Here is a 27,942-nt window from a genome sequence, read left to right as displayed (position 1 = left end):
TAAGCTCTTAAATCTATGTGGTAAAGAATTTGATCCCTATTTTTTATTCTATGGAGTGGGTTTAATTCTGTCTGCGGTGTGTGTGAAATCTCACTGTCTAGCAGAAGTCAGGATTTGACCCTGAACAGATTTTAACCATCTGATGGTGCTGAATTAACATTAATAATTAGTAATTGCAATATGGTATGAATTAAAATGAACAGACCTTGCATTTTTCTTTACTTTTAATGTACCTATTCCAATTCAGCATTTGAAAAACTACATTTAACTCTACTGTTAGCTGAAAAGCATGGTTTTATGACTGTTTCTTCAGTCCTCCAGTGTTTATATTTTGGATAAGGATAAAACCAGTGCTAGCATTGGAAAATATTTGCACATCATAAAGTATTTTATTAGATCTGTCACTTATCTAAATCTAAACAAAAAAGCTGAAACCATTCTTGCAAGGGCCATGCATACAGTGTATTTCAAATGTCTATTCTACAGGTTAGAAATAGTGAATTGACTAGGCAAGCTCCTGAGCTGGTATAAAATGTCATATAATCATAGTCTCTGAGGAGCTGTGATGATTTATACAAATTGAGGATCAGGGTCCTTTTATCTCCTTTCCTTCTTACCCAGCAAAAAATAGAAGTCATTTCCCTGAAGTCAATAGAATTAAACTGCTATTAAACTGGACTCCATAGACAATCAGTCAATTTACTGATGGTTAGTTGGTAAGATTAAGATAAAGTACAAAAGTCCTAGGATTTGGCTCTTATATTTTCCATGAAACCAAAACTTGTGATCTTCAAAATCACTTGTGGCTCTGTGTAGACATTTTGTTATATGGAAGATCTTTCGCAGATCTGCTTACCAGAGGCTTGTGTGCCTGTTGTTGTGTAAAGAGATCTAACATGATTCATGAAATGAATGCATGCAAAGATACATGCTCTACTGATAAGCAAACTTTTACATTGGATTAATCTTAGTATTCTTTTTTCCAGAAATGGCCAAAATGACTCCAGAAAGCACTGATGCCTTGCAGTAAGCTCTATTGCCCATTTCAAGGAGAAAATGGACTGTTCCATTGCACTCTGTTTCTACTACTGTCAATTGCAAAATTCCCTCAAGCCTTAATTGCTGTACTCCTTTTATTCTAATAATTGGTCTTTTATAAGATAAAAGTGCCATTAGCAATATAATAATTTCTATATTTTTACTTCCTTGAATGCACATAGTAGAGATCAGGGCTTCCTATGGTGTGGCATGAAAGTTATGATCTGCTTTTTTCACCTTAGGTATGTTGTAACATTAATTGATTGATTGATTAATTAATTGATTGTTTGATTTAACAGCGCAGCTGGTTGGTCTTCTGAGTGGCGCAAAACAGTCCATCCCATTTTCTCATTACTCACATTTAAAGCTTAAAGCAAGAGAAAAATACAGCTCCACACACTTCAAACATAGTTTGCTTGTGACAATGCCTGCTCAGTGACATGAATGCTTTTCAGGTACATTCCTTCTCCCACCTACTTTCTTTTCCCATAGCTTCATCTTGTCACCACAAGGAGATACAACAACACCTAGTCATGAGATGTCAAGACCTAGCACAACAACCATCCAAATTGTTGTGCTTCCCGCCATGGCTAACAAGACTTCTGTTCTATTGTTCTCAGGCTGCTGTAAATCAGCAAGGGAACATTATCCTATAGACAGCTTGTCAGTGCTTTGCTGCAATTTGGGGACTGGTTAGAGAAGGAGAAAAATTGCAAATTAATATATCACTGACAGGACATAAGCTAGTTTGCTGGAAAAAAAATGTGCTGGCAACTTAGCAGTGATGTGATCATTACAAAAAAACATTACCTTTCTTCAGTGTAGATACTGGTAGCATTATCTTTGTTTATTTTATATAAGGAAAAGAAACAATGCAAGTAGAAAGGTAAAGCTGAAATATGGACTCAAACTGTGTGTACACATCACATTTGTATGTTCATAACCCCAATCCACAGGGGAAAATGAAAAATAATAATTTTCTTTATAAGTGAGTAAATTAAACCTGCAAAACAAAAGAAAGGAGGTCTTAAAGATCAGCCCTGATTCTTAAAAAAAAAAAAAAAAAAAAAAAAAAATCTTTGTAGATTTTTTCTTTCCAATACTTTCCTTAAAGTCTTTAACATACCATTGTCTTCCTGAACTTATAAAATCATGTGTTGGGAGTTATAGTTTCATCCTTATTGAATCCTTTTTTTGGTATTTCTGTCCAATAACAATGCAGAGATAGCAAACTGCCTGCCCAGTTGGGTATTTAAAAAATAGTCTCAGGCATCTGAAATTTCCCACAGGCACTTTGTCCAGTCTTAAGCAACCTAATTAAGACAGACTTAACTTGTGTTTCTAACAGTAGATGATAAATCAAAGAAAGCTCTTTAATTTACAAGAAAATCAGAAAGTGCCCTTATCTAATTTTAGTACAAAACAGCAGTGTTCTGGGCAAATTAATCACAGTTCGATTCATCTGAGAAAACTCTGGATGGTAAACAGAAAAAAGACCAATTAAACATTTGCTGTCACTTTATTAAAACTATGATATGGCACACAATTTAGCCAGACTAAGATGAGTTCTGGCAGTACAAGTTGAAACCTAATCTAACTGATGTACTCTAAAACAAAATGATTTAGGTGGTTTTAAGCTGAAATAAATTTAATATTCATTTTGAGGATTGAATAAGCACATGGAAATGGAAACAAACAAAGTAGCACTCTTATTCCCAAAGAACGAGATGAAAAGTAATTAAAACATGGAATTAGAAACGATATTTAAAAAACATACAGCCTTGCAAAATACAGAGAGAAATACTTTTACTTGCTTTAGCTAACTTATGTATTTACTTTTATCAAGTTTATTCAGCCTGGAAGCATTCTACATGGCCAGGTCTTTATTGACCTTGGACAATTTCCACTTGGCTTGTTAAATGAGCAAACGCTGTTTGGCCACGATTTTGTGTTAATTATAAATGCTACAAAAATGCATTTGGTTTTTGGATAGTCTCTTTAAATGAATATGAACATTACATCTATCAGTGAATAAAAAGACTTAAGAACAGAAAGAGCTAATTAATTTAAATCCGTTTTCTGTTGGAACTGTTATGATGGTTTTTATTGTACATTTGATTCAGCCCTTGCTAACATTAATTAGCACTTGCTCAGAACATCAGCCAATGAGACTTCTAGTAAAAATGCTCACCAGTAGATATGAGATCTGAACAATGTAGCTTCTAATGAACAGAAATGAATTAATTCCCATGATAGCTAGAGACAAGTAACTCCAATTCTACACAGAATTCAGTGGTCGCTGGATACAACAGGTATTTTATTACCTTATACCATATGGAATGTTCTTAGGTTTTGATTATGTGCTTCCAAGGATGGCAGTAGAATATGGGCAAAAAGAAACAAGTATTCAAGTCCTTGGAATATTGGTAGCCACTGGCAATGCAATAATAAATAGAATATTTTCTATTTGACAACTCAAGTGAGTAGTATGTCTTGCTATTGTTATTGCATTCTGAACAAGCAGAAGAGAACAGGGGAGTCCAACTGAGAGACCTGTGAAAACCTAAATAGCTTTTAACTATGTTACTACACTAGGCTTAAATCTTACATTGTCTAACACAGGACTTTAAAGGGAAACACCTGATCAAAAGTAACTTGATTTGGCTATTCTGAAGACAGCATCTTAACAAGTAGGAGCATGGAGGATAGATAAGCTTTTTTGTGTAGATATTATAAAAAAAGAACAAAACTTTTCTTTTTTGCACAAAAGGAGATAGCTCCACACCTTTTTCCAAAACAGAGGTTGACTATATAGGTCCACCAGGCAAGAGACATTATGTGCTATCGGCATCTGTAACTAGTGTTTCAAAATAATTTAATCAAGAAAATTCATATGTTTGTTGAAAAGCATGAGAGAGAAACACTTTTATGTATCCATCACATGTGGAGCCCTGGAGTGGTGACACCATTTACCACCACCTGATGTTTCTTCTTTTTAAGGTATGCCTGGAAACTCTGAAAGGCAATTTCAAACATGTTGTCAGCATCTTTCAGTGAAACCACAGTACAGTTAAGTCAAAAGCACCCATTGAGTGGAGCAAAAAGTAACTTGCCAAATGATCCCAACTTAAAATTCAGGGGAAAAATCCCACAATAATGATCTTAATAAGCATATTTTCAATTCTAAAAAAATGTGCGAGAACCCAGCCTTTCCCAAAATGTGATTATTGTCCAAAGTCACCAAGAACTGACTAACTACTTCTATTTCTGTCACTTTCCCTAACAAGAGAAGCTATGAGTAAGCAACAGTGGTGAAGATGGACAACTCCTTGCATAGTCTCCCCAGATATTCCTAGGGAGGGGGAAATCCAACCACTGCCTGGCTTTCTGTGCAGCTTCCCCCAGCCTCATCCCTGGCTGCAGAAGGACAGGAGGGCCGGGCAGTGGTGGCAGCAAGTGGGGAGAGGAGGAAAGTAGAAGTGCTGCTGAGCATGAAGCCCATGCAACCATCTAATGTTTGCAGTGACACAGAATAGGTTTTTCAAACAAGATATTTTTCATCAGTCAGTTGAATTTGTTAGGGATATTGGCCAAAAACAGTAAAGCAAAACCTAAATGAATCTCTCCTCTTGTTTGTCAGTGTAACATGTTCAGGGTCCCAGGGGTGGCTGGGTAGCTCTGTGACCGTGCCTCGCTCTGCCCCTAGAGTGCCTTCCTGTCTCTCCTGCCATGCCTTGATGGTAATGTAAATAAATGGAAAGACTGCCCATGGACCTCAGTCACACTGGTCTCAGGCCCCTGGCTGGGCCTCTGTAGTTGGCTGTGCCCAGCAGGGCACCCAAAGCCTTAAGGGCTAATTGTGTGGCTTCAAATCCTCCCCTTTACCATGCACCATGCCTCACACGTGTTATGTTGTTCTTCTGCTGGGGCTTTGGACTCTTCTCTTTTAGTCTAGCTAAGCCTTCTAGCTTAGGCTCACTGAAATCAGACCTGACTTTGAGGCACTAGCTTCATTTATCCCTTTCATTCACTGAGCCCCTGGTCCCCCTGTGGCTGTGCCCTCCCTGGTGCTGCTCTGGGCTCAATAAGGGATCAAGCCCTAAGCCTGCCCCTGGCTGGGCTCAAGGCAGTCGAATGCCCCCTGGGCACTAAAGAGGCCTCCACCTCCCCTTATAGTCTCATCCAAGTCCACTGGTAGAAACAGTAACATAACATAAGCCCCTGGGTTATAACATAAGCAAAAGCAGACCCTTTAAGAACGCAAACCTTGTTTCAGTCTTGGGCTAGCATACCTTCCAGCCTGGCTCCTAGTGAGCTCCTTGGGGGTACTTCTCCCTGTGAGCAGCAAAGCAATCTGACCAGTATCCCTGGACAGAAGCTCCTAATCCTGCAATGAGCCAGGCTAGACTGGCTTTACAGCTCAAGCCCCAGGTTTATATGCACCTAGGGCGTTGCCTACATCTGGTCAGGTGACTGCCTGGGCTGGCTGCTAATTGCTTCATTAACCCTGTTCTCCTAACACCTGGCAGTTTCTTTCCCCTGCCTAGGCTGCAGAGCTCGGTCGCTGGGCTGCTTCTCCTCTTAAAGTAACAGAGAGCCCAGGGCTCGCTGTTACAGTCAGCTTCTCTCTTCATTGCTGTATTCTAGTAGACATGTCATGCCTAAATCTGCTAGAAAGGCAGGATTCTGATTCCTGTACCCCAGCATCTCATTTCGTTTCTCAAGTTCCATTCATGCTGTTTCAATTTTTGTCACATACCCCAGTGCAAGTAGGAGAGGGATTGTGATTAGAATAGAAATATTCAAAGGGAGCCCATGGCCAGCAGTCATTAAGAACTAATGGTCCCTTCACTAGTTTCTTGCTGTATCTCAAGGGTAGTAGAAGGAAATCAACCTTTTCATAGTCAGTAAGTAATAATGCAAAAATGAGTGTAGGGAAAAGCTAGTCACACACATTTTTCATTTATTTCTCATGTTCTTGACAGAGACAATAGGTTCTTAAGGGCAAATAAGAAAACTCTCTATAGACCCACTCAGGAAATGGGATTTGAAGTACTGAATTTAATAACTTACTATTTGACAGCTCAGCTTATTACCATGATATAATGGAGACTTTAGTAAAAGAATGGGTAGAAATTGAAAAGCAAACTTTTTAATGTATATTTAGTGCACTGGTTTTTGTTCAACCTTAAAGATTTGGGAGGGAGGGGAGGATCTGACCAGTCATAATGACAGTTCACATACAGAATTTGATTGATATAGAAAGTCCTTTTCCTCCCTGCTAACATCCAGAATTTCAACTGGGGTTATCTAATACAGTACAGGAGAAACAAAAAGGATATATAGCCATTAGCCAACTACTCCATAATGATAAAATGATGGAAATTAATACCACTAAAATACTCATGGGGAATATTAATATACCAGTTTTGGTTTGTTTGCATTTAAAGCACTGTATCAATTCTCATTCAGGAAGCTCAAGTTTCAGGAGATCATTAACAAGGATAAAAACTAATTACAGGAAAGCTCTCCATATAGTATAATGAATACTAACTAACAAGTATAGAAAATAAGTCTACTTTTACTGATGAAAGAATTAAAAAAAAACAGGTATTACTTGGGCACAAAGGGAAAAAAACTGGCAAATGGCCAAAACCTTGTATATTTGTGGAACCATCTGGAAAAATTATCAATAGTACCTCATGCCATTTAAGCTAAGGAAAATATTAAACTAAGAAAAGAGGGAGTTCATAAGTGCTGCAAAGGGTGTGGAGTAATAAGGACCCTTCAGCATATATGGTAGGAATGACCTGGGTCATAAGTACTTGGGATGAAATAACAAATAGAATTTTTAAGCCAACTCAAATTAGACTACCCACAAACCCAAAGTGAGTCTATTTGGTTATATTGAAAAAAGGCTATTGACTCAGGGAAGGGCTTATTGATAACTTGCTATTAACAGGCAGATGTGTGATACCTAGTTTTAGAAAGGACAAATCCATCAATTTTAATGACAGAAAGAAATAATGTATGAGAAGTTTTGTCACTGAAAAATAATGTCAGGAAAATTAATGTCATGCGGTGTTTATAATGTATTGTTATCTTTTCTGGAATACAAATAAAATAAATGTACAGATCTTGGTAAGATGTTGACCAAACACAAAAGAGTCTTTAAAAGGTAACACATTTAAGTTCTAAATGAGATTTCTTAATATATGTATGGCAAACTCATGTATAGTGATTCTGACAAAAGTAATAGTTTAAATTATTTATAATTTCATGCACTGATGTGGTCGTGACTTGGTGAATAGCTAATGTAATATCTGAAATTTTTATATTACTGACTTCCAGAACCCTGTAGTCAAAGAGGTGATCACCTCCATAACACTATTCCGTGGCAAAATATGAGGTCTTTAGTTAAAGTTTAGCTCCTCCATGTAGGTTAGCTATCTTACTGTAAACAGCTAGAAAGCAGTGAACAGTACTCAATGTATGAATGAGCTCAGTTAAACTTCAAACATTAAATGATTTTCACTGAGGCTTTCACATGTGCTTGCCCAACTTTATCCATAAACACAGCCAAGTGCATACACTATTTTTACATTAAACCCTCCATGTGTAGCTGATTTAATTTGTATGCAGTCACCTTCTGCGCTTGCATGTAGGTGACAGTACACAAAGTACACTCAAGTGGAGGACATTTACAGCAAATCACCCTTTTATAGCTGTTACTTGAACAGAAGAAGAGGGTAGTGAACCCACTCTTCAATTCTTGTTATTTTTGAAAGACCAGGTCTAAAGCTATTTCAAATAGGACTGATATACATAATGCCATACCTGATACTCTTAGCACTTCAATTTTATTCTAGGCACATGAATTGATTTCAGTGGTATGAGAAGAGGCATTTTTTTCATATGTTAGTCCATCTTAACAACTATTTTTATAGATCCACTCATACCTTGCTAGCAGTGTGTGCTGTATAAGGTCTTTTACCAGTTCCAGATCCTTGAAAGCATTATTGCAAAGATCATAATACTACAGGTGTGAAAGTGATAGACAGTTACATTGCTAGCTCATGAAGACCATTTAAGTAATTGAGAAAGAGGCTGAGTATTGTAGCTGTTCCAGACAAAAAAAAAAATAATTTTTGTCTGTATTTGACTTGTCCACCATCTAGTGTTTACTTTGAGGATACTACACTTGGTCACTAATAATACACCAGGAAGCAGAGACACTTGGAAAGTTCAACAGATGAACATACTGAAAAGTTAATATGAAAAATAAATACAACATAATACCCTTAACATTTTGCTTTGAGGATGACATGGAGCCTGACAATACCGACAGTGATTAAATACCTTGAGAGACTGATCTGAGACATGGTGATGAACTTAGATATTGAAAACATACACCTGCCTGCCAGATGTGTGCCAAAGGAACCAGGCAAAACATATTGTTCTCACTACTGAAGTTTCAGGTTTAAATGTTTTATTTTCAAACTTAAACATTTAAATTACAGTGAATGAGATTATTTCATTTTTTTTTTAATAAATCAAGCTCCCAAAGCAAAACTCTTTTCCTCTCTACACAATCCCCCTCTGCAACTATTTTTGTCTGTTAGGTACAGCATCCCTAACAAATATAGTACTTACAAACATGTGCTTATAGACTCAGCTTGATCTTTGGTGCTGTAGGAAACATTGGGTACGTCTGCAAATGCAGGTATCAAATTTACGTATGAATAGTTAAAGCACATTAATGAACGTGCAGACACATTGAGGCACACTAATGCTATGTGTGTCGACTGACTTGGGACTAACTTTAGTCAGTCGACACACAGTGTTAATGTGCCTTAATGCCTGCACATGTAGATGCCTCTCTAAACCCACTTATTGCACATTAAATTTAAGCACACTGAAACGCACGGGCAGACACGCCCATTGTATCCTATGTTTGGTACACAGTATCTGCATCTACTTGAGTGGCAGACTGCGCAGGTGTTACTTTGCAGTCATTTAGTATTTACATATGCAAGTACTAAGTGACAGTGCAGTAACACTTGTGCAGTTTGCCGCATAAGCAAGTATTTGCATAAGCAATTACTAAATGACTGTGCAGTAACCAGCGTTATTGCACAGTACCATCACATTTTTTTTTTCCAATGCTACTGTGCAATAGCAACAAGCTACTGTGCAGTAGCTTGTTACTACTCCATAGTAGCATCACATCATGGTTAGTGCCTGACAACACTGTTGTGTGGTAGCAATGAGCTACAGTGCAATAGCTCATTGCTATTGCGCTACAGTGTCTCGTGTAGACGCACCCATTATGGTGTATATTTTTAGAGCCAAATCCTAAAAAAAAGCAAAACAAAAAAAAACCTTCATGGAAGCCTATAGCATGAAATGGAGATCTTGTGGCTTTATCTGTTTCAAATACATAGTTGGGTGGGTTTATGTGCCCTGTGACTGTGAAGAGGCATTAAGTGTGATCAAAGATATGAATTAAGATAGGAATGTGAATTATATCCCACAAGAAAAGGTTTTGAGAAAAGTTAAGTCCTACCATTCTGTTATGGTTATGATACATTCAGTAAAAATCAGCTTCAAATATTACAAGGAAACAGCTTTCTTTCCCTCCAGTAAGTTGTAACTCTGAACTGCTGTGTTTCTCCTCAGGAATTGCTGAAACATTTGGAGCTGCACTATAACACATTCCACTGTTGTACAACAGATTGATGTATCACTGTTGTACAACAAATTGATGTATCATATTGCTGCTTTTCTAAATATGTTGTTGTGTATCGGTGACCAAGGATTCAGTAATATTCATCCTGGCGTCTAAGAGCCTGGAAATGATATAATTGCCAACAAACTTATAGGGTTAAATGCTATTTCACTTCTACAAGCCTAAGTAGCAGTTATGTAGTAATGTAATTTGTAACGTTTGGCACTTCTACACTGTTTAGATCCTCTGCAGCTACACTCATCCTGCGCTTCCCATCCGAGCATGTTTAGTAGGCAGCACTATGCCCATGTAAGAACTAGGGTAGAACAGAATTGCCCAGGCATGTACAAAGTAATTCCTAAAACCTTCATCACAAAAAAAAAGAAAACACTACTAGTGGGTATTTGATGCTGGGAGGTGCTTTTTCAGATACCACTTGCCCAGAGCACTTCCAACCTCTTCTTTTGGAGTTGACTCATGGGGTAGGAAGGAAATATATATGAGGCCAGGAAAAGAATTAGCTAGATGGAAAGTAGCTTAGTGAGATGGATGTTGCCAGAGGTTTGGGCCTTAGCCCCTTTTCCCAATGGGTCAGAAAGTATCCCACTATTGTTTATGCACTTTATCCAATAAACATTGGGTACATATAGACATGCTCATTTACATTCTAATTGGAACACTTCTCAATTAATCGAGTTTGCTACACATTTTAATTAGCATACTCCAACATAGCCTCACTGTCACAAGTATTAAGTCCCCATGCATTTCCAAATGGCCACATGGGCACTTTACCTAAACCTTGTTGAATGAGCTTTAGATAATGCATTCCATGGCCATTTTGAAATAAGTGGAGGCTTAATACACGTGATGGTGAGCCATTTTAATTAGAGCGTCATCTGTCTGGAACTGCTCTAATTAAACCTCCCCCTCCCCCACCAAACACATGTATAGGCAGCCATTAAGTGCAAGGTTCATTGGTCAGCTCCAAGAGGAGGTCTTTTGGAATTTTCTGGGCAATGTCTGTCCCATGACCTGGTGGTTCAAGCACTTTCCTCCAGAGAGATCCATGTTCAAACTCCCAGCTGTGTGTGTGGTGGAAGGCAGGCAGGAGACGGGGTGGGGAGGGGCAGGGACTGGACTAAAACATAGGTCTCTTGCTCCCTAGTCAAGTATCTTAGCCACTGAGTTAAAAGGTGGAATGCCCTATTTCCTCTGCTTTATTTCTGGGACATATTTGTAGATGGTGATCCTATTCAGTTATGGGTAGTGTGGCGGTGAGGCACCACCACAGGCTCTTGAGAGGCAGAGAGTGAACCCTGCAGGCCCCATACCCCGAGAGCAGGCCCCTGGCAGAGCTAACTTACCTCTGGCAGGGCAGCCAGAACAGGAGCCATACCCGCAGCAGCAGTCGCACCAACCAGCATTACACTGGCTGTTTAATCAGCTGTTTCTGGCGCGGGAAACAGCTGAGTCAATCCCAGTGGCCGTACCAGCTGCTGCAGGAAAGTTTAAAAGCCCTGCCGGATCTGGGGTGGGGAGAGAGCCAGAGAGAGAAAGAGAGCAGGCCAGCAGCTCGTTAGGCAGGCTCCGGCACGGGGAGGAAGCAACCCAGCCTGCGTGGCTCTCGCAGGCAGCACCGGGGAAAGCTTTAAGCCTCCTGAGGGAGGCAAAGCAGGGGCACCCCCACAACCCCCAGAAGAAGCTGAGAACGAGGAGGCAGGGGAGCTCCCTGCTTACAGTAGGAGAGAAGAGGCATCTGAGATCCCTAGAGGGGGCTGGGATAAGGGAGGCAGCCCTGCGGCCCCTTCCTACTCAGAGGAATACTTTCTTTGAAGTAAAACAACCCCCGAGAGGGGAGAAAGAGTGACTGGAACATGGTAGACAGGCCCTCGGCCATCCTACAGGGCCAGAGATCATCATCAACACATCACCAACTGGTTGGCGAGTGGACAGGGTGTAGGGGAGGCGGAGCCTTGTGGAACATTGCGTCCGGCGTTCGTAAGTACCGCCGTGCATCGGGAGGGCCCACCCGGGAAAAGATCTCCACTGAAGACCCCTCTTATAGTAAGTTTAACACCAAAGTCATGGCAGGAAAGTTGAGGGGAGAGGCCACACCCTGACAGGCCGGGCGGCCAGAAGGGTGCAAGACGTCACAGGTAGAAATAGAATCCAAACTGTATAAATGACAAACATTGTAGTTAGGTAGGCAAGGTTCTTTGTTATATCTTTTAGTTGTGCAGCTAATTTTGTGCAACATAGGTGTATAAAGGGTAAATAAAGGTTGGCTCATTGGCTACAAGGTTTTATGGGACTTTTACTTCTTTTGCCACAAATCCCTTAGTTCCTCAAAGGCTCTGAGAAGTCCATTCAAAATCTCCTTCAAGTCTCTGCTGCAGATTCAGAGATGTTTGGGTCAGAAGGGACCTTAGCAGATCAATGAGTCTGACCCACTGCCCTGGGCAGGAAAGAGTGCTGGGGTCACATGACCCCAGTCAGGTGTATATCTAGCCTCCTCTTAGAGACCCCCAAGGTAGGGAGAGCGTCACCTCCCTTGGAAGCCAATTCCAGATTCTGGCAACCCTCACCATAAACAAGTTCTTCTTGATGTCTAACCTAAATCTGCTCTCCATCAGTCTGTGACTGTTCTTTCTAGTTACTCTAAGGGGTGCCCTGGTAAACAGAGCATCTCCTATTCCTTGCTGTCCCCCCTATGAATTTGTAGGTGGCCACAAGATCACCTCTCAGTCTTCTCTTGTGGAGGCTGTAGGCCCCTAACCATATGAGTGGCCCACCTCTGAACCTTCTCAAGGTTGTCCACATCCCTCTTGAAGTGTGGTGCCCAAAACTGGACACAGTACTCCAACCGTGGCCTGACCAATGCCGCATAAAGGGGAAGTATTACCTCCTTGGACCTGTTTGTTATGCACCTGCTAATCCATGATGAAGTGTGGTTATCTTTACTGATCACTTTGTCACACTGATGACTTATATTCATCTTGGAGTCAGTGTCTCCAAGATCCCTTTCCACTGCTGTGCTACTGAGAAGGTCCTCCCTCAGCCTGTAATTGTGCTGGTGATTTCTTCTCCCTAGGTGCAGGACCTTGCATTTGTCCTTGTTGAACTGCATCCTATTCTGTTCTGCCCACTTTTCCAGCCTGTCCAGATTGACCTGGATTCATTCCCTACCCTCTGGTGTGTTAACTTTACCTCATAATTTGGTATCATCTGTGAATTTGGACAGAGTGCTTTTCACGCCCTTATCCAAGTCACTGATGAAGACATTGAATAGCACCGGTCCAAGGACTGAGACTTGTTGGGCAATACTGCCCACATCTTTCCAGGTCAATACCAACCATCCACCACCACTCTCTGGGTGTGACCCCTAAGCCAATTTGCCACCCACCTGACAGTGTAATTTTCTATGTCACAGTCATTCAGTTTATCTATAAGAATATGATGACCGTATTGAAGGCTTTCTCAAAATCCAAGTAGGTGATATCTACCTTGATTCCTGCAACTAGGTTACTGGGTAAAAGGTGAGCTCTGTTTCCTGATTTAGGTAGTTAAGTCTAGGGCTAAAAACAAATGACCAGTTTAATCTGGGACTGATTATTCCAAGGTTTGACTAGCATCAAAACAGATGTGGGACAGTTGAATTAGCCATAATAGATCCCAGACAAAGTGTCAATTCAGACACTTCACAGGCACTTGATGTGGGACAATGGGCTTGTCCCTTTGTGAGGTCTGCAGTTTGATGCAAGACAAAATACTCAGATAGGAATAAAACTGGTTGTCTGTTTGTAGCTTAGGTGAGGATGGATGTACCTTAGGTATGGATTCCCGCAAAAATTTGTCACCATTCTCTGCCTGCTTCATGCCAGTATGCAAGTGGTGGTTCTCAGTAATGGATCTATCACAGATCCCTTTGACGTTAAAATGGGAGTTAAGCAAGGCTGCATCATTGCTATAACACTTTTCTCAATATTCCTTGCCACAATGCTACACCTGACCACCAACAAACTTTCAGCTGGAGTGAAGCTAAACTATCAAATGGATAGTAAGCTGTTCAACTTTAGCTGACTTCAAGCCAAAACCAAGACCACCCCAATCTCAATCACTGAGCTCCAGTACGCTGATGATGCTGTAGTGTGTGCTCACTTGGAAGCAGACCTTCAGGCAATTGTCAATGTCTTTACTGAGGTTTACAGGCACTGGAATTGATGCTTAACATTCAGAAGACTAAGGAGATCCACCAACAAGCTCCTAATGAACAGTCCTTAGCTCCAGTAATCCAGATCCATGGTGAGACTGTGGAGGACATTGAATATTTCCCATACCTCAGAAGCCATCTCCCACAGAAGGCTGACATTGATGAAGAAATCCAATACCTCAAATGTGCAAGTGCAGCCTTTGGACACCTGAAGAAATGGGTGTTCAAAAATGGCAACATCAAAATCAAGCTCATGGTTTATCAAGCAGTCCTGGTCCCTACCTTGTTGTACAGAGCTGAGACATGGACAATGTACAGGAGACATCTAAAGTTGTTGGAGAAGTACCATCAGTGCTGCCCACAGCAGATCCTCCAAATCCAGTGGGAAGACAGATGTATCAATGTTAGCATCCTCCTGCAAGCAAACACCGTGAGTATTGAGGCAATGATCATCCAACATCAACTTAATGGGGCTGGCCATGTCATCTGGATGTCCAACTCCAGACTCCCAAAGCAAGTTTTATTTTCCCAGCTCAGCTGAGGTGTACACCCAGGAGGAGGCCAAAGAAAGTGCTTTAGGGATGTCCTCAAGGCCAACTTAAAAAAAAAAAAACCGTAACATTGATGTCAATTTGTGGGAGACTATCATCCAGGACTGTGCTATGAGAGATTAAGAGGGAGATTGGGGAAATTTCCAGAACTATCAGTGGGAAAAGTACTCACCGCAGGTGTGGAGACACCTCCAAATGGAGCAAGGGAGAAGAAGACATGTTTCCAGAGCTCCTGCTCCCTCTGGATTCATGAAGGGAGCCTGAAGAACTGTATTTCTGGTCCCCAAATGGGGCAATCGGGAGAGGACCAAAGCTGGTGCAGAGAAGGGGAGCCAGAGGTCTTCCCTGCCACCAGTACCTTGCAGATGGCAGCAGAAGAGTGAGTGAACCCACTGACCAAGGTAGTCAATGGATCAACACTCCAATCTGTAACAAGAGACACAAGGATTGAACCAGGATGGCCAGGCAGTGAAGGCATCAGCTCAGAGGCAGCAGAGAGAGGAAACTGAAAGCAGCCACAGTTACCCGGGACTGTGAATCTTAAAGGAGCCTTACCTCTTTCAAGCAAAGTTTATTTGTTTTTCTCTGGTTTTATTTTTTCTTTTGTTTCTGATTACTGGAGGTCTTGGACTCTTACCTGGCGACAAAGGGAGGTCATGTCAGACCTGTCTCAGGGGTGTGAGGGCAGTGTAACAGCCCAATAAGATTGATTTAAGTTGATTACTACACAGATCTTCAAGGGACTGACATCAATTGATTACAGTACAAAAGCGGGGGGGGGGGGGTGGTATTTTTGTCTATGAATCCTTCAATGAATTAGTGGGGTGGGGTGGATCCTCATCATCTCAGGACATGATTCGAGTTGAAGGATTTATGGTGCTTGAATGAATTGAGTCATGAAGATGTGTACCATCATAAGTGGTGGTAAAGGTAGGATGGAAGGGGAGGAGGAGCACTACAAGAAGGACTGCTGGGAGGACTTTGAGAAAAATGTCTCACTCTGCTTCCAACTCCCAATAATCAGAAGTTCCATCAAGACATATCAGGTGAGAGAAAAACTGCCGAGGTAAGTGACGGCGTCATTCTACAGTTTCTTCCCAAAAGCATGTGTATGTAGAACATCAGGAAGGTGGGGACCCTGGCCTTAGAGAGTTACCTTAGACATGCCTCAAATGGAGGAAGAGTCTGCTGCAGGGAACTCAGTGCTTTGAAACCTCCCAACAACAACAGGAGATGGAAAAGCAGGAGCAGCAGAAATAGCATGTCTCAGACCAAATCAAGAACCTAGCATCATCCACCCCACATGGAAACACATATCTGAGCTGCAGTAGAGCCTGTCATTCCTGAATAGGCTTCATTAGCCATCTTCAGACATAAGAAGGCTCCTAGCCTGAACCTACTCTCAGTCAGCTTATGGACGTTATTCCTTGTAACTCCCGGTAGTGCTCAGGGGGGAACATGGACTCTCCCATTGCCTGCTGGTCCCCTTTGGCAAGTTTGTAGATGGCCACCAGTTCCCCTCTCAGCCTTCTTTTGTGTAGGCTGAACAGGTTCAGGTCCTGTAGTCTCTCCTCATAGGGCCTACCCTGCTGTCCCCTGATCAAAGGAGTGGCTCACCTCTGGACCCTCTCCATGCTATCCACATCCCTCCTGAAGTGCAGCGCCCAGAACTGGATGCAGTACTCGAACTGCAGCCTGACCAATGTTGCATAGAGGGGGAGGATCACCTTCTTGGACCCGCTTGTGATGCATCTATGGATGCATGACAAGGTGTGGTTAGCCTTCCTGACTGCGTCCGCACATTGGCGGCCCATGTTCAGCTTGGAATCAATAGTGACTCCAAGATCCTTTTCTGTCTCTGTGCTGACAAGAAGGGAGTTCCCCAGCCTGTAAGTATGCTGTTGGTTTTTCCTCCCCAGGTGCAATACCTTGCACTTGTCCATATTGAAACCCATCCTATTCTCATCTGCCCACCTCTGTAACCTGTCCAGATCTAGTTGTAGCCTGTCCTTCCCTTCTAGCATGCTCATTTCTCCCCACATCTTAGTGTCATCTGCAAACTTGAACGAGGTGCTTTTGACCCCCTTGTCCAAGTCACCGATGAAGATATTGAACAGTGGGGGCCCGAGGACCAAGGGTCACATCTCTCCAGGTCAAAAATGACCCGTCTACCACCACTCTCTGAGTGCAGCCCTCCAGCCAATTTGCGACCCATCTGACTATGTAGGCATCGACACCACAGTCACCTAATTTTTTTAATGAGGATGGGGTGAGAGACAGTGTTGAAGGCCTTCCTAAAGTCCAGAAAGACTATGTCCACTGCGACACCTGCATCCAAGGCTTTTGTGACCTGGTCATAGAAGGCCACCAGGTTGGTCTGACAGGACCTGCCTCTAATGAACCCATGTTGGTTGCCTCTAATCATTTTCTCCCCTGCTGGTCCCTCGCAGATGTGCTCTCCTTGATAATTTTCTCAAAGAGCTTTCCCAAGACCGAGGTAAGACTAACGGGCCTGTAGTTTCCTGGGTCCTCTTTCCTCCCTTTTTTGAAAATGGGGACTACATCTGCCCTTTTCCAGTACTCTGGCACCTTGCCAGAGCACCATGAGTGCTCATAAAGCTGTGCCAGGTGTCCCACAATGACCTGTGCCAGTTCCCTCAGCACTCTGGTGTGAAGACCATTGGGACCTGCTGATTTGAACACATCTAGTCCCTCCAGAAGTTTCCTGACTAGGTCCTCACTGACCCTGGGCCTGGCTGCTCCTCTCCTGGGTCCATCCGGATTTCCAGTGGGGGCGGGGGGGGGGGGGATGTCCCTGTCCTTGTTAAGAAAAATGGAAGAAAAGAAACTGTTAAAGAGATTAGCTTTGTCACCTGGTGCTACCACCAGATTACCAAGCATGTCCTGCAGAGGCCCCACGTTACTTGGTACCTTCTTTTTACCCCCTATGTGTTTATAAAAGGACTTCTTGTTATCCTTGATCTGGGTCGCTAGTCCCAGTTCCATCTCTGCCTTAGCCTTCCTAACAGCCCCCATACAATCCCAAGCTCTCCTCCTTGGTGAGAGCCCCTCCCTTCCATTGGGTGTACACCTCCTTTTTGGCTTTGAGATGTTCCAGGATGCTTTTGGTAAGCCATGGGGACTTTTGAGTGCTCTTGCCCCCTTTGATCCATGTGGGGATTGTCACCCTTTGGGCTTGAAGGATCGTCTCCTTAAGCAACAACTACTCCTCTTGGACTCCCAAATCCCATCCCCTCCAGAACCTCAGTGCCTCCCTGACTAGTCTCCTTACCTCATTGAAATCCACTCTCCTGAAGTCCAGGGCTGCTGCCTTGCTGCAGGTCTTTGACACCCTGCGCTGGATGGTGTATTCCAGTAGGTGATGATCACTATCACCCAGGTGGTCGAGCACCAACAGTTCCCTCACCAGGTTGTTGCCTGTGGCCAGGACCAGGTCCAACACAGCATTTCCACTGGTGGGACTGTGCACCTCCTGGGTTAGATGGAGGTCCTGTAATTTGGCTAGGAACCTACGTGAGCAGTCAGACCTGGCTGACTGATCTTCCCAGCAGATGTCTGGATAGTTTAGGTCACCCATGATGACCATGTTCCTTTGACTTGATTGCCTCTGTGAGCTGACCAGAGAATTCCCAGTCCAGCTCTTCCCCCTGGTTAGGTGTCCTATAGTAGACCCCCACCATTAGGTCCCTTTCCCCTGCCCAACCCCCTTGTATTCTGACCCAGAGCACCTCAGTCTGCCCTACCTCAGACCGAGTGCTGTTTGCTGAGGATGTGTATTGCTCTTTGATGTAAAGTGCCACACCCCCACCTTTTCTCTTCATTCTATCCTGCCTATATAGCCTATAGCCCTTGATGTTTACCACCCAGTCGTACGTTGGATCTTACCAAGGTTCAGTGAGCCCCACTATGTCTGGATTTGTGTTAGCTAGCAGGAGAGCAAGTTCCTCCTGCTTGTTCCCCATACTATATGGATGAAAAGATATTTTCCCTTGACTTTTTCAGATGATATAGAGAAATCAATTAAGTTACAGTGCTGTCTGCTGAGTTATGAAATTTAGGGATCTGGAAGAAGTCATGTGATTTCTCTTATGTGACTTATCCTACCAAACTATAAACAAACTCAAAATACAGAGTGAAGAGCAGGCACTTAAATTCAAAAGAAATGCATAGACAGAAAAAATAAACTGATTTAGTTTTTGTAAAATCTTGTTGTTTTAATCTTTGTTTTGCAAACTGAAAACGGGGAAGCCGGGGCGTGGGGAAGGGGAGGGTGTTCCATTGTGTGTTCCATCTTCTCTAACTCGTCATATCTTACAGAATATTAGGATAAACTTTTGTTCCATCCTTTAAAAAGTGCATGCAAAAAACTGGAAGCAGGAGCAGTTAGAGGAAAGGTTGGGGAGTGGTGATTAAGCTATTTTAGAGATACAAACCAATATATAACCAATCCTTGTTATTTTTATCATAGCACTGAAGGGCAGATTTATTCCACCTACTGGATGTCTAAGTGGACTTAGGCATGTGAGGTGATTCTATGCCAACCTGTTCAAGTCCTGAAAATCCATTAATCCATCTGCTAATCCTCACTGTTAAGACTGGGTCACAAAAAAGTAGTGAGGAGAGACTTGAGTAGAATGGAATACAATCATACATAGGCACCTAACTTCTCTTATGCATCTAATAGATTAAATAGAATCTGGCCCTGAACATCTAGTCATTGGCCATATCCTATAGTACTAGGTGCTATTAAACTTGAACCACCCTTCATACTTCTTTCAAGATGTAGTTCAAGATGAAGAGTTGCATATATCTTTTGAAGGTGACTCTACAGAGATGTTCCTCCATAGGTAACAGTATCCCAAATAAAATTTTCCTAGGAAAATTTTCTAAACTTCAGGAATTCTCAAGGAAGCAGGAGCAGTTAGAGGAAAGGTTGGGGAGCGGTGATTAAGCAAGTCACTTGGAGGGGTAGAGTGGTGACTGTCATTGAGTGTAATGGGGATCACCAAATGGGAAGCGGGGAGACTGTTGGATTGGGGAAAGCAGAAATTACGTGGGAGATAAGATTTTCCTACATCTGGGGCTATGGGGCTAGGTCCTGGTGAACTCTATTTTGAATTGGCAGTCAATTTAGGTCACACTTCACTAGTGTCCCTTAATGTACCCCCCTTAAATGGAACTAATGGTGTTATTCTGTAGCCACAGTAGGAAAACGAGTTGAGTTAAGTAGATGGGATTAGTTAGCTAAACCCATCATAAAGGTAATCTTTTCCCTACTCTGGAGAAAGCTGTGGGGGTTGGTGAACATCCCAGTTCTGTAGTCCTCAAGTAATTGGGTTCAGGAACAAGGGGCCCATTGGTGGCTTTGTGGGTCTGAAGCTATTTCAGTTTTACCTTGATGTAGATTCGAACAAGTTTGCGGATTTCTGCACCTACTCCCATCTCCTGGGAACACTGAGGCATGTAAGTACACTCCAGCCATGCTCTCTAGGTTGGCATACCACAAATGGATGGTGAAGAAGTGATGTATATCTATTTACTGATTTACTGGGCACAAACCCATGCACAAGAAATCCCTCATAATAAAGGTCTTTCTCCTATAGGTAAAGCAGAAAAGATAAAGATTGGGACAGATTATATGGTCCATTTTCTGACTTTTGCCCAAGTAGGATTGGCAATGATTAGGGGTTTCAAAATTATATGATATGCAGGATGAAGTCTGTTTCTGCGCCAGATTGGCAAACAACAGAATCTTTTATAAAGCAAACTAAAAATCACACTTTAGGAGGATTGAGTCAGTGGGTGCTGTATGCCAGTGAGTAAAAAGTAAATTCAAGCTAATTTTACCATTCAAAGTATTGTAGGATCCAGATAGGATTCTGAAGTGACAGTTACATTTTCCTTCTCCCCCCCAGACATAGGTTATTAATGATATGGGATTGAATGACAAAGATTTTAGACAAAAGTTAAACAAAAGCAAGTTCCAGATACAAACTGCTTGTTTGTTTCTGTTTTACTGCTCATTGTCCTACTGACATATGTAAAAAGCCTCGTCCATTCACAAGGAAACTGGTCATATTGAAATGATTAAAGCAAAGCAAGAGAGAGAATTATCTGAGAAATCCAAAGATTTTATGGATGAGCTGGCATATACAGTATTTACCATATCATAACTCACATAAGTCTTACTATCTTAATGAGTGACAACAGCATATCTGGAAAACATCTGCCTTGGAAAAGAACACATCAAGTACATTCTGCTTGAAAAATGTTGATATAGTATTACTTTATGTCAGCCATGCAAATCATATTGTGGTATGAAATGCCATCAGTGGTAAAAAATTAGAGAGTACATGTTTTATTTCTAAATGCTATGGGCCAGATTCTGACATCTTTACTCTGCTGAGTAGCACCTCACTCTGTGAGGGTTCTCATTTAAGACAAGGGAACTACTTTTTTGTTGTATATTTCTACTGAACAATGAGTATAGGATAAATACTCTGGCCTAAACAACTGGGTCCAAGCAGAAATGAAATCATTTACTCTTACTATTTAAGGAAAAGGTGAGTTAAAGTTTGAATTGTAACTGTTTTTCATACAAACACCAGGAAAAACTGAGAATTTAATAAACTGTTGTAATGTAGAAACAAATGAACAAACCTATTGTATTCTTTTTACCATTTAGATAGCTCTTCTCTTCTTCAACTGTCATGCATGTTTTGGCTGGCATGATTGCAATATATTCCTAATCCCTAGAACGGCATTTTTCCCATCACACTAGCAGCAGCTGCAGGCTGAACATGTTTATCAACACACCCACCTGTGTTTTTGTCATGGGTTGCCAATGATGCCATAACTTCTCCTGTCCCTCCCCTTGATCATCTGTATGTGGTTTTAGAATGTTTCCAAAGAAATAGACCTTGAGAAGTGGGACAGTAGACACTTCTAGCCTGATATAAACATAAGGCTTGTTTCAATGGAAAGACTCCAGTGGGAATCAGACCTGTGGACTCCTTAAGAAAGAGATTAATTATATTCCCAGACAGGATTGAGTTTTATAAAAATGTTTAGATGTGACATCAAATCCTCCACTCACAGTTTTAATAAAGCAGCTACCTTTCATTGAAAGAATAAGTGTCCTTATGTTCTCACTTAGGTCATTTTACTGTTAACACTCTTGCTTATATTTCACTTCCACAGAGTCCGCAGCCTGCTAATGGTTTATTTTCTGGGTTGGAATGCAGATATAGTAATGGGAAAAAGTTAGCTTTGTGGGCATCTTGAATGTTTGCAATAATTCTCTTTTTCAGTAGTTATGCTTTGTCATTTTAGAGTGTGAACATTTTCATTCTTATTACAAGAGTGATCTTTGGCCAAGGAATTATCTAATGGAACAGCTGGTGCACTTGTTGAGTTTAACTGCGAACCTAGTCTGGGTTCACAATTCAGACAACTTTGGCTTTTCTTGACTTGGCTTTCTTCTTTTTTTTTTGTTTTGATTTTTTATAAATAGAGCAGAAATCTAATTTTTCCCCTGATCACTGTGTTCAACTACCCCTATATGAAATAAACTAAAAAACTTAAGATGAAGATAAGAAACTGTCTGCTGTAACATTAACTTTCACTTAAAATTAGAGTATGGGCTGTAGAATACTGTACATATATTTACAAAGATCTGTTCTTAGCAGAAAACTCTATGCTCTGAATTTGAAACGTGAGAAGACTTAAATTTATTATCTTGTTAGTTCCAGGAGAGGAATCTACTAGCATTTATGGAGGACTAAGCAACGTTTAATGGCAGTTTATGGTCTTTTCCATCTCTTAGTAGAATCATGTACTGTTTACAACCGTTTCCATTGCATGCAGGTGCATTATGAGAAAATGAACCACTACTGAAGTCATATTCTGGACACTCAGTTACAAGTGTTTCAGTCACAGAGCAAGAAATTAACAATGCTGCATTTGTTTTCTTTTTAATATTTCTCATATTTCTTATTCTCATTCTTTAGGAATGCATTCTAATCCAAGGACACATTCTCATCCATTCGTTAATCCTGCTGCTCTAAAATGTTTCACATGAAAACTCAAAATCAGATGGCTTCATGCGTTCCAACTGCGCTTTTGTAAAACAGGGTCATCCTTGAACTTGTCATCTGCTGAGGTATTAAATTCCAGATTTCACTCAATTACATGATTTTAAGAATGTGGCAATTTGCCATTTCTTTCTCGACTTTGAACAAATGTTATTGCATTTAATTGTTTAGTTTCAGGAATCCCTCAATTATAAATGACCTTTAACAGGAAGTTGTAGGTCTTCTACAAGGTTACCTAAGTAAGTCGTATAAATGTTTTTTATCTCCTTCATTCTCTCTCTCATTCCATGATTTCTTATAGTTTAGCAAACATTAATTTCAGATCTGGAAAATATTCATAAAGCTTTTTTCTAAGATTCAAGCAAATAGTATCAAATATAAAATATGATCCATTTATCAAAGGTATGCTTAACCAGAAACAAAAAACTACATTAAATGTGGTTTGGTTTAAAAGTGAAAACAAAGTAATTATCCCCAAATCAGACATTATAACCCCAGAAATATTCAGAATAAAGGTTACATTAAAAGAAACCCAAACATGCTAGGATAAGGGAGGCCTACTTAAAGCATCCAAACAATTTTAACTTCGCCCCGATGTGACACAATAACCATATAAATATGATTAAAGTATATTTTAGTGTTTGTGATGCCAGATTGGATTAACTGGATTTTAAAGATTTATTTAGTATTTTTCCTATTTTACCCTTGTAATCACTAAAGCAGAAGTTCCCAAACATTTTCTTATTGTGTATGCCCTTCCAGATTTATCAGCTGCCCATGTACCCCTACCAGCAAATGTTTTACATTTTAACCCCTTAAATGCCAAATATTATTATAATGAAAATCAAATCTGCCATTACACAATTTCTCTCACATACCCCCCAGAGTTGTCTTACGTACTCCCAGGCATACATGTACCACAATTTGGGAACACCTGAACTAAAGGATAGAGTTAAGGTTGTTTGCCTTCACTGGGCATTTCTTACATTGACAAAGTAATATTTAATAATCTGCAATAAATTGCATAGTTTACACACATTATTTATGTGTGAGTTTAGCACAAAAGATGTACTTATATAAACATCATACGTTAAATTTAACTGCATGTGTTGTAGAGGATAAAATACTTTAGCTGTCTTGCTATATGTCAGAAAGTGTGGAATGCTTATTATCACAGAATATTGTGTTTTGTTCATGAATTTTAAGGCAAAATAATATGTATTTGAAGTTTAGATTTATTGGGGGAAAACTATATTGAACCCACATTACTGATCATTTTTCAACATCTCTTTTCTGTTACACAACTCTGTTCTTTGTCTTACTTGGATTTTCTGTTCAAGCGGAATGTTTTTGATTGAGTATGGCAATATTGTAATGAACCGTGCAGTGCTATTATAGGGTTCCCTTACTACACAGGAAGAGAGAGTGATATGCAGAGGGTGGTGAGTGAGCTGAAAAGCTGGAGGCAGCAATCTCTGAGGTGGGTGTAGAGGGAAGGCAGCAGGACTTGATAAATCCTTGCAGGAAGAATCTGGAGGAGATAAGTGTGCTGGTCTGCATCAGGCCTGAGAACAGATTAGCTTTCAATAAGGGAGGAAACTGGTGGGGCTGGGAGAAAAAGGCAATCCTATGACTAGAAAGAGAGGCCAAGAGAAGTCAAACTCTTCTAAAGGCCTTTGGGTAAGAAGGAAGCTGTAGCTGGGAAAAGAGTGGCTGGAGAACTATGGGAACTAAACAAGCAGTCACTGGGCACGTCTAGATGTGTGCTTCAATGTGCAGTAGCCTATTCCACTGCACATTAAAGTGGCATGTAAAAAACCATGCTAATATGCTAATGCATAGTGGAATAGGCTACTGAGCATTAAGCATCACCTAATGTATGTTAAACCTCAACCCCACATGAGGCCCATTAACTAGGAATCTGATGAATCAATTGCCCATTGGATCCTGATACTCATTAGCCAGACCAGAGCAGGGGGCAAACACCAGCACACACTGCGTTCAACTGCTTTATTAGAGTGGAGGCAACTTCAGACGGGTGTAGCCACTGCACACACGCACACCGCGCAGAATACTGAGAACACCGCGCAGAATATCATTGCTTTTGTACATTTATACTTTTCAGTTCACCCTCATTAGCATTAACCAGGCCCAGTTTCCTTCTGTTACACCCATGGTTCCACCCCTGCATTTACATGGAATTGCCTATGCATTAGGAAACTTTCCACTCTGCACCCATATGAGGTCGTCACCCTTACTTTACCCCTACTGTCTTTAGTCACAGTTCTCAAAAGCCTTCTTTATATACCCATTGGTTTCCCTTTCCCTGTTTGGTTTAAGTTCCTTTACTTTACAATTAAACAAACATAGATTCAGAGATGTTAGGGCTGGAAGGGACCTCAATAGATCATCCAGTCCGACCCCCTGCATAGGCAGGAAAGAGTGCTGGGTTCAGATGACCCCAGCCAGATGCCTATCTAACCTCCTCTTGAAGATCCCCAGGGTAGGGGAGAACACCACCTCCCTTGGGAGCCCATTCCAGATTTTGGCCACTCTAACTGTGAAGAAGTTCCTCCTAATGTCCAGTCTAAATCTGCTCTCGGCTAGCTTATGGCCATTATTTCTTGTGACCCCCGGGGGCGCCTTGGTGAGTAGAGCCTCACCAATTCCCTTCTGTGCCCCCATAATGAATTTATAGGCAGCCACAAGGTCACCTCTCAACCTTCTCTTGCGGAGGCTGAAGAGGTCCAGGTGCCCTAGTCTCTCCTTGTAGGGCTTGGCCTGCAAGCCCTTAACCATACGAGTGGCCCTTCTCTGGACCCTCTCCAGGTTATCCACATCCCTCCCTCTTGAAGTGTGGCGCCCAGAACTGCACTCAGTACTCCAACTGCAGTTTGACTAGTGCCCGATAGAGGAGAAGTATCACCTCCTTGGCTCTGTTTGTTATGCACCTGTTAATGCATGATAAAGTGCAGTAGCTTTGCTGATGACTTCGTCACACTGACGACTCATGTTCATCTTGGAGTCCACTAGGACTCCGAGATCCCTTTCCGCTTTCGTACTACCGAGCAGGTCATTTCCTAGGCAGTAGGTGTGCTGGACATTTTTCCTCCCTAGGTGCAGCACTTTGCATTTCTCCTTGTTAAATAGCATTCTATTGTTTTCTGCCCATTTGTCCAACCTGTCCAGGTCTGCCTGTAGTTGTTCCCTGCCCTCCAGTGTGTCCACTTCTCCCCACAGTTTTGTATCATCCACAAACTTGGACAGAGTACACTTAGTTAAACAATTAAACAGACAATTAACTATTTAAAGCCCTAAACAAACAGTGCCTAGTTAAATCTTTAACTTGAAACCAAGCCCCTTCAGTGTTTTGATTCAGCTCAGCTCAACAAGGGAAAAGGGCGGGAAAAAGAGCAGATTGCAAACCCCCCCCCCCCCCAAAACAACAACAACAACAAAAAAGGCAGGAAAAAGCAAGCATTAGCAACCAATGCACTAGATGCAAGAAATCGGCAAGAAAAAGGTGGGAAAATGCAAGGGTTAACCATCCTAACAATAAGCATTTGGTACCTCATGTTGGAGGTACTAAATTTAATGTGCATTAGAAAAGTGCATTAATGCATGGGTAGATGTGCCCACTGAGAGACAGCAGGAAAGACAAGCTGAAAAAAGGATAGCCCTGGTAAACGGAAGATGGCCAGTATCTTTGGGCTAGACAATCATTCTTGAACATTAACAGAGCAAAAGCTCCCTTAAATGGGCCAGATGTAAGGGAAAAAATAAGGCTTCTTATTTGGAGATTGTGAGAGCAGAGGAACAGGTCTGTATGCAAAAGAAAGCAAGGATCAAATTATAGCCCCAAGATCAGGGCACAAGAAAGGAGGAGCTTCAGTCATAAGCACTAATTGCGGAATTCTTCATGTAGGAAATGCATTCGTGTGCTTTGTGGTTCAATCATTGGCACCAGGCTGAGAAGACATATTAAGGGATTTTGCTGCCCCCAAAATCCCCCCATCCACCCTTGCAGCCACCAGGAACCAGTTAGATTAGATATTTGAGCTACTCCTATCTTCAGTTACACACCAAGGGTTTAGAAATATGAACTACCAAAGAAGAGTAGAATTGAATGAGCTGTGTGAAACTGTCGCTGTAGAGATGTACATTTATCCCCAATAAATTTGTTTATGAACAAATATTTTGTGAGCGGGCAGTTGTTGAAAGCCCAGAAAGGGCTAAGTGACTTGGTGTTTGGATGTTACAACATTTGTGCCCATGCCTCCATGTTCGGGTACACATGTAATGGTACCAGGTATCTGAAAGGGTAGGTTATATCCAAGGACTCATGCACACTATTGAGTCAGTGATCTATTGATCATGAGATTTATTGGCTCGTTTCTTTCCTCATGAGAAGAGTGGCAGGCGATGCTCTCCTTTATTACTTTTTAAGAGAGAACTCAGGATTTGAACAAGGCTTTCTTCTGCAGGAAGGTGCAAGGGGCCAGTACTGTAACTTCTTTTGTTTTATGTGTGTATGAAGCTGATAGAAGAGTAAAGAGGAGAAATGGGCTGACATCCAGCTCTGTGTCTCTATCATTCATTTCAGCCAGAGCAGTGGAACAAATTATCCTCTCCTACACAAATTTTGGGCTTGAATGAGATAAAACTTACATAGCACTGGTGGTGACAAAGCATTTATCAGTACTTAGTGAGGAAGTGATGTCCACTTGCAAAACATGCACACAATTTGGGATTGTTAGATCTTGAGCCACTCCTCAGATAGCAAGAGCAGTTTTTCTTCTGGTCATGGCCACTATATATTTTTTCCTTAGTTTGCACCCTATTAACGCTACCTAAGCATTTGTCACCTCCAGGTAGAACTTTATGTTGGGACTGGATAGAAGCTGAAATGAATACAGAAAATGTGGCCAACTTCTTAGATGCAGTGTGAGAGCATATTAGATCAACACCGGGGCTAGAGACAGACATTCAAAAAAGTCCAAGCCTGAATTGATTCAATCTTTGCATATTAATCTAACCTGCAGAGATTGAACTGGTTTGTAAGTGGATAGACATTCTCTTTTCATTCCAGAAATGCAGTCACATGCCTGCAGTGGCTCAGACCAGAAGCCTGGGGACACTAGAGCAGCCCTCCCTTCCACAAGGAAGCTTAGCCGAGGGGAGGGAGGAAGGAGGCGCGTGGCCAGGCCAGGGCAAGCCTGAGTAACAGAGGAGGGGTTTAAACCCCAACCTTGGTCTGCAGGGTTCAGAGAGTGGGGGAGGAGGGAGCATGACCAGACCACA

The 27,942-nt window shown here is 41.6% G+C and overlaps 1 long non-coding RNA gene across 1 annotated transcript in view; it reads right to left on the bottom strand.

Annotated features, from left to right (window-relative positions):
* Positions 1 to 2,319: 2,319 nt before the first annotated feature.
* Positions 2,320 to 27,942, bottom strand: part of LOC132249075 (uncharacterized) — a 33,556-nt gene continuing 7,933 nt past the window's right edge. The window contains exons 2-4 of the long non-coding RNA XR_009460467.1: positions 14,700 to 14,953; positions 14,259 to 14,391; positions 2,320 to 4,053 (exon numbers count right to left, since the gene is read on the bottom strand). This is a non-coding gene — a long non-coding RNA (uncharacterized LOC132249075). The remainder of the gene's footprint in view (positions 4,054 to 14,258; positions 14,392 to 14,699; positions 14,954 to 27,942) is intronic.

This window comes from Alligator mississippiensis, chromosome 3 (genome assembly GCF_030867095.1).
Source record: "Alligator mississippiensis isolate rAllMis1 chromosome 3, rAllMis1, whole genome shotgun sequence".
NCBI lineage: Eukaryota > Metazoa > Chordata > Crocodylia > Alligatoridae > Alligator > Alligator mississippiensis.
The sequence above is the reverse complement of the archived record's forward strand: the minus strand, read 5'-3'. Positions and strand labels throughout refer to the sequence as shown.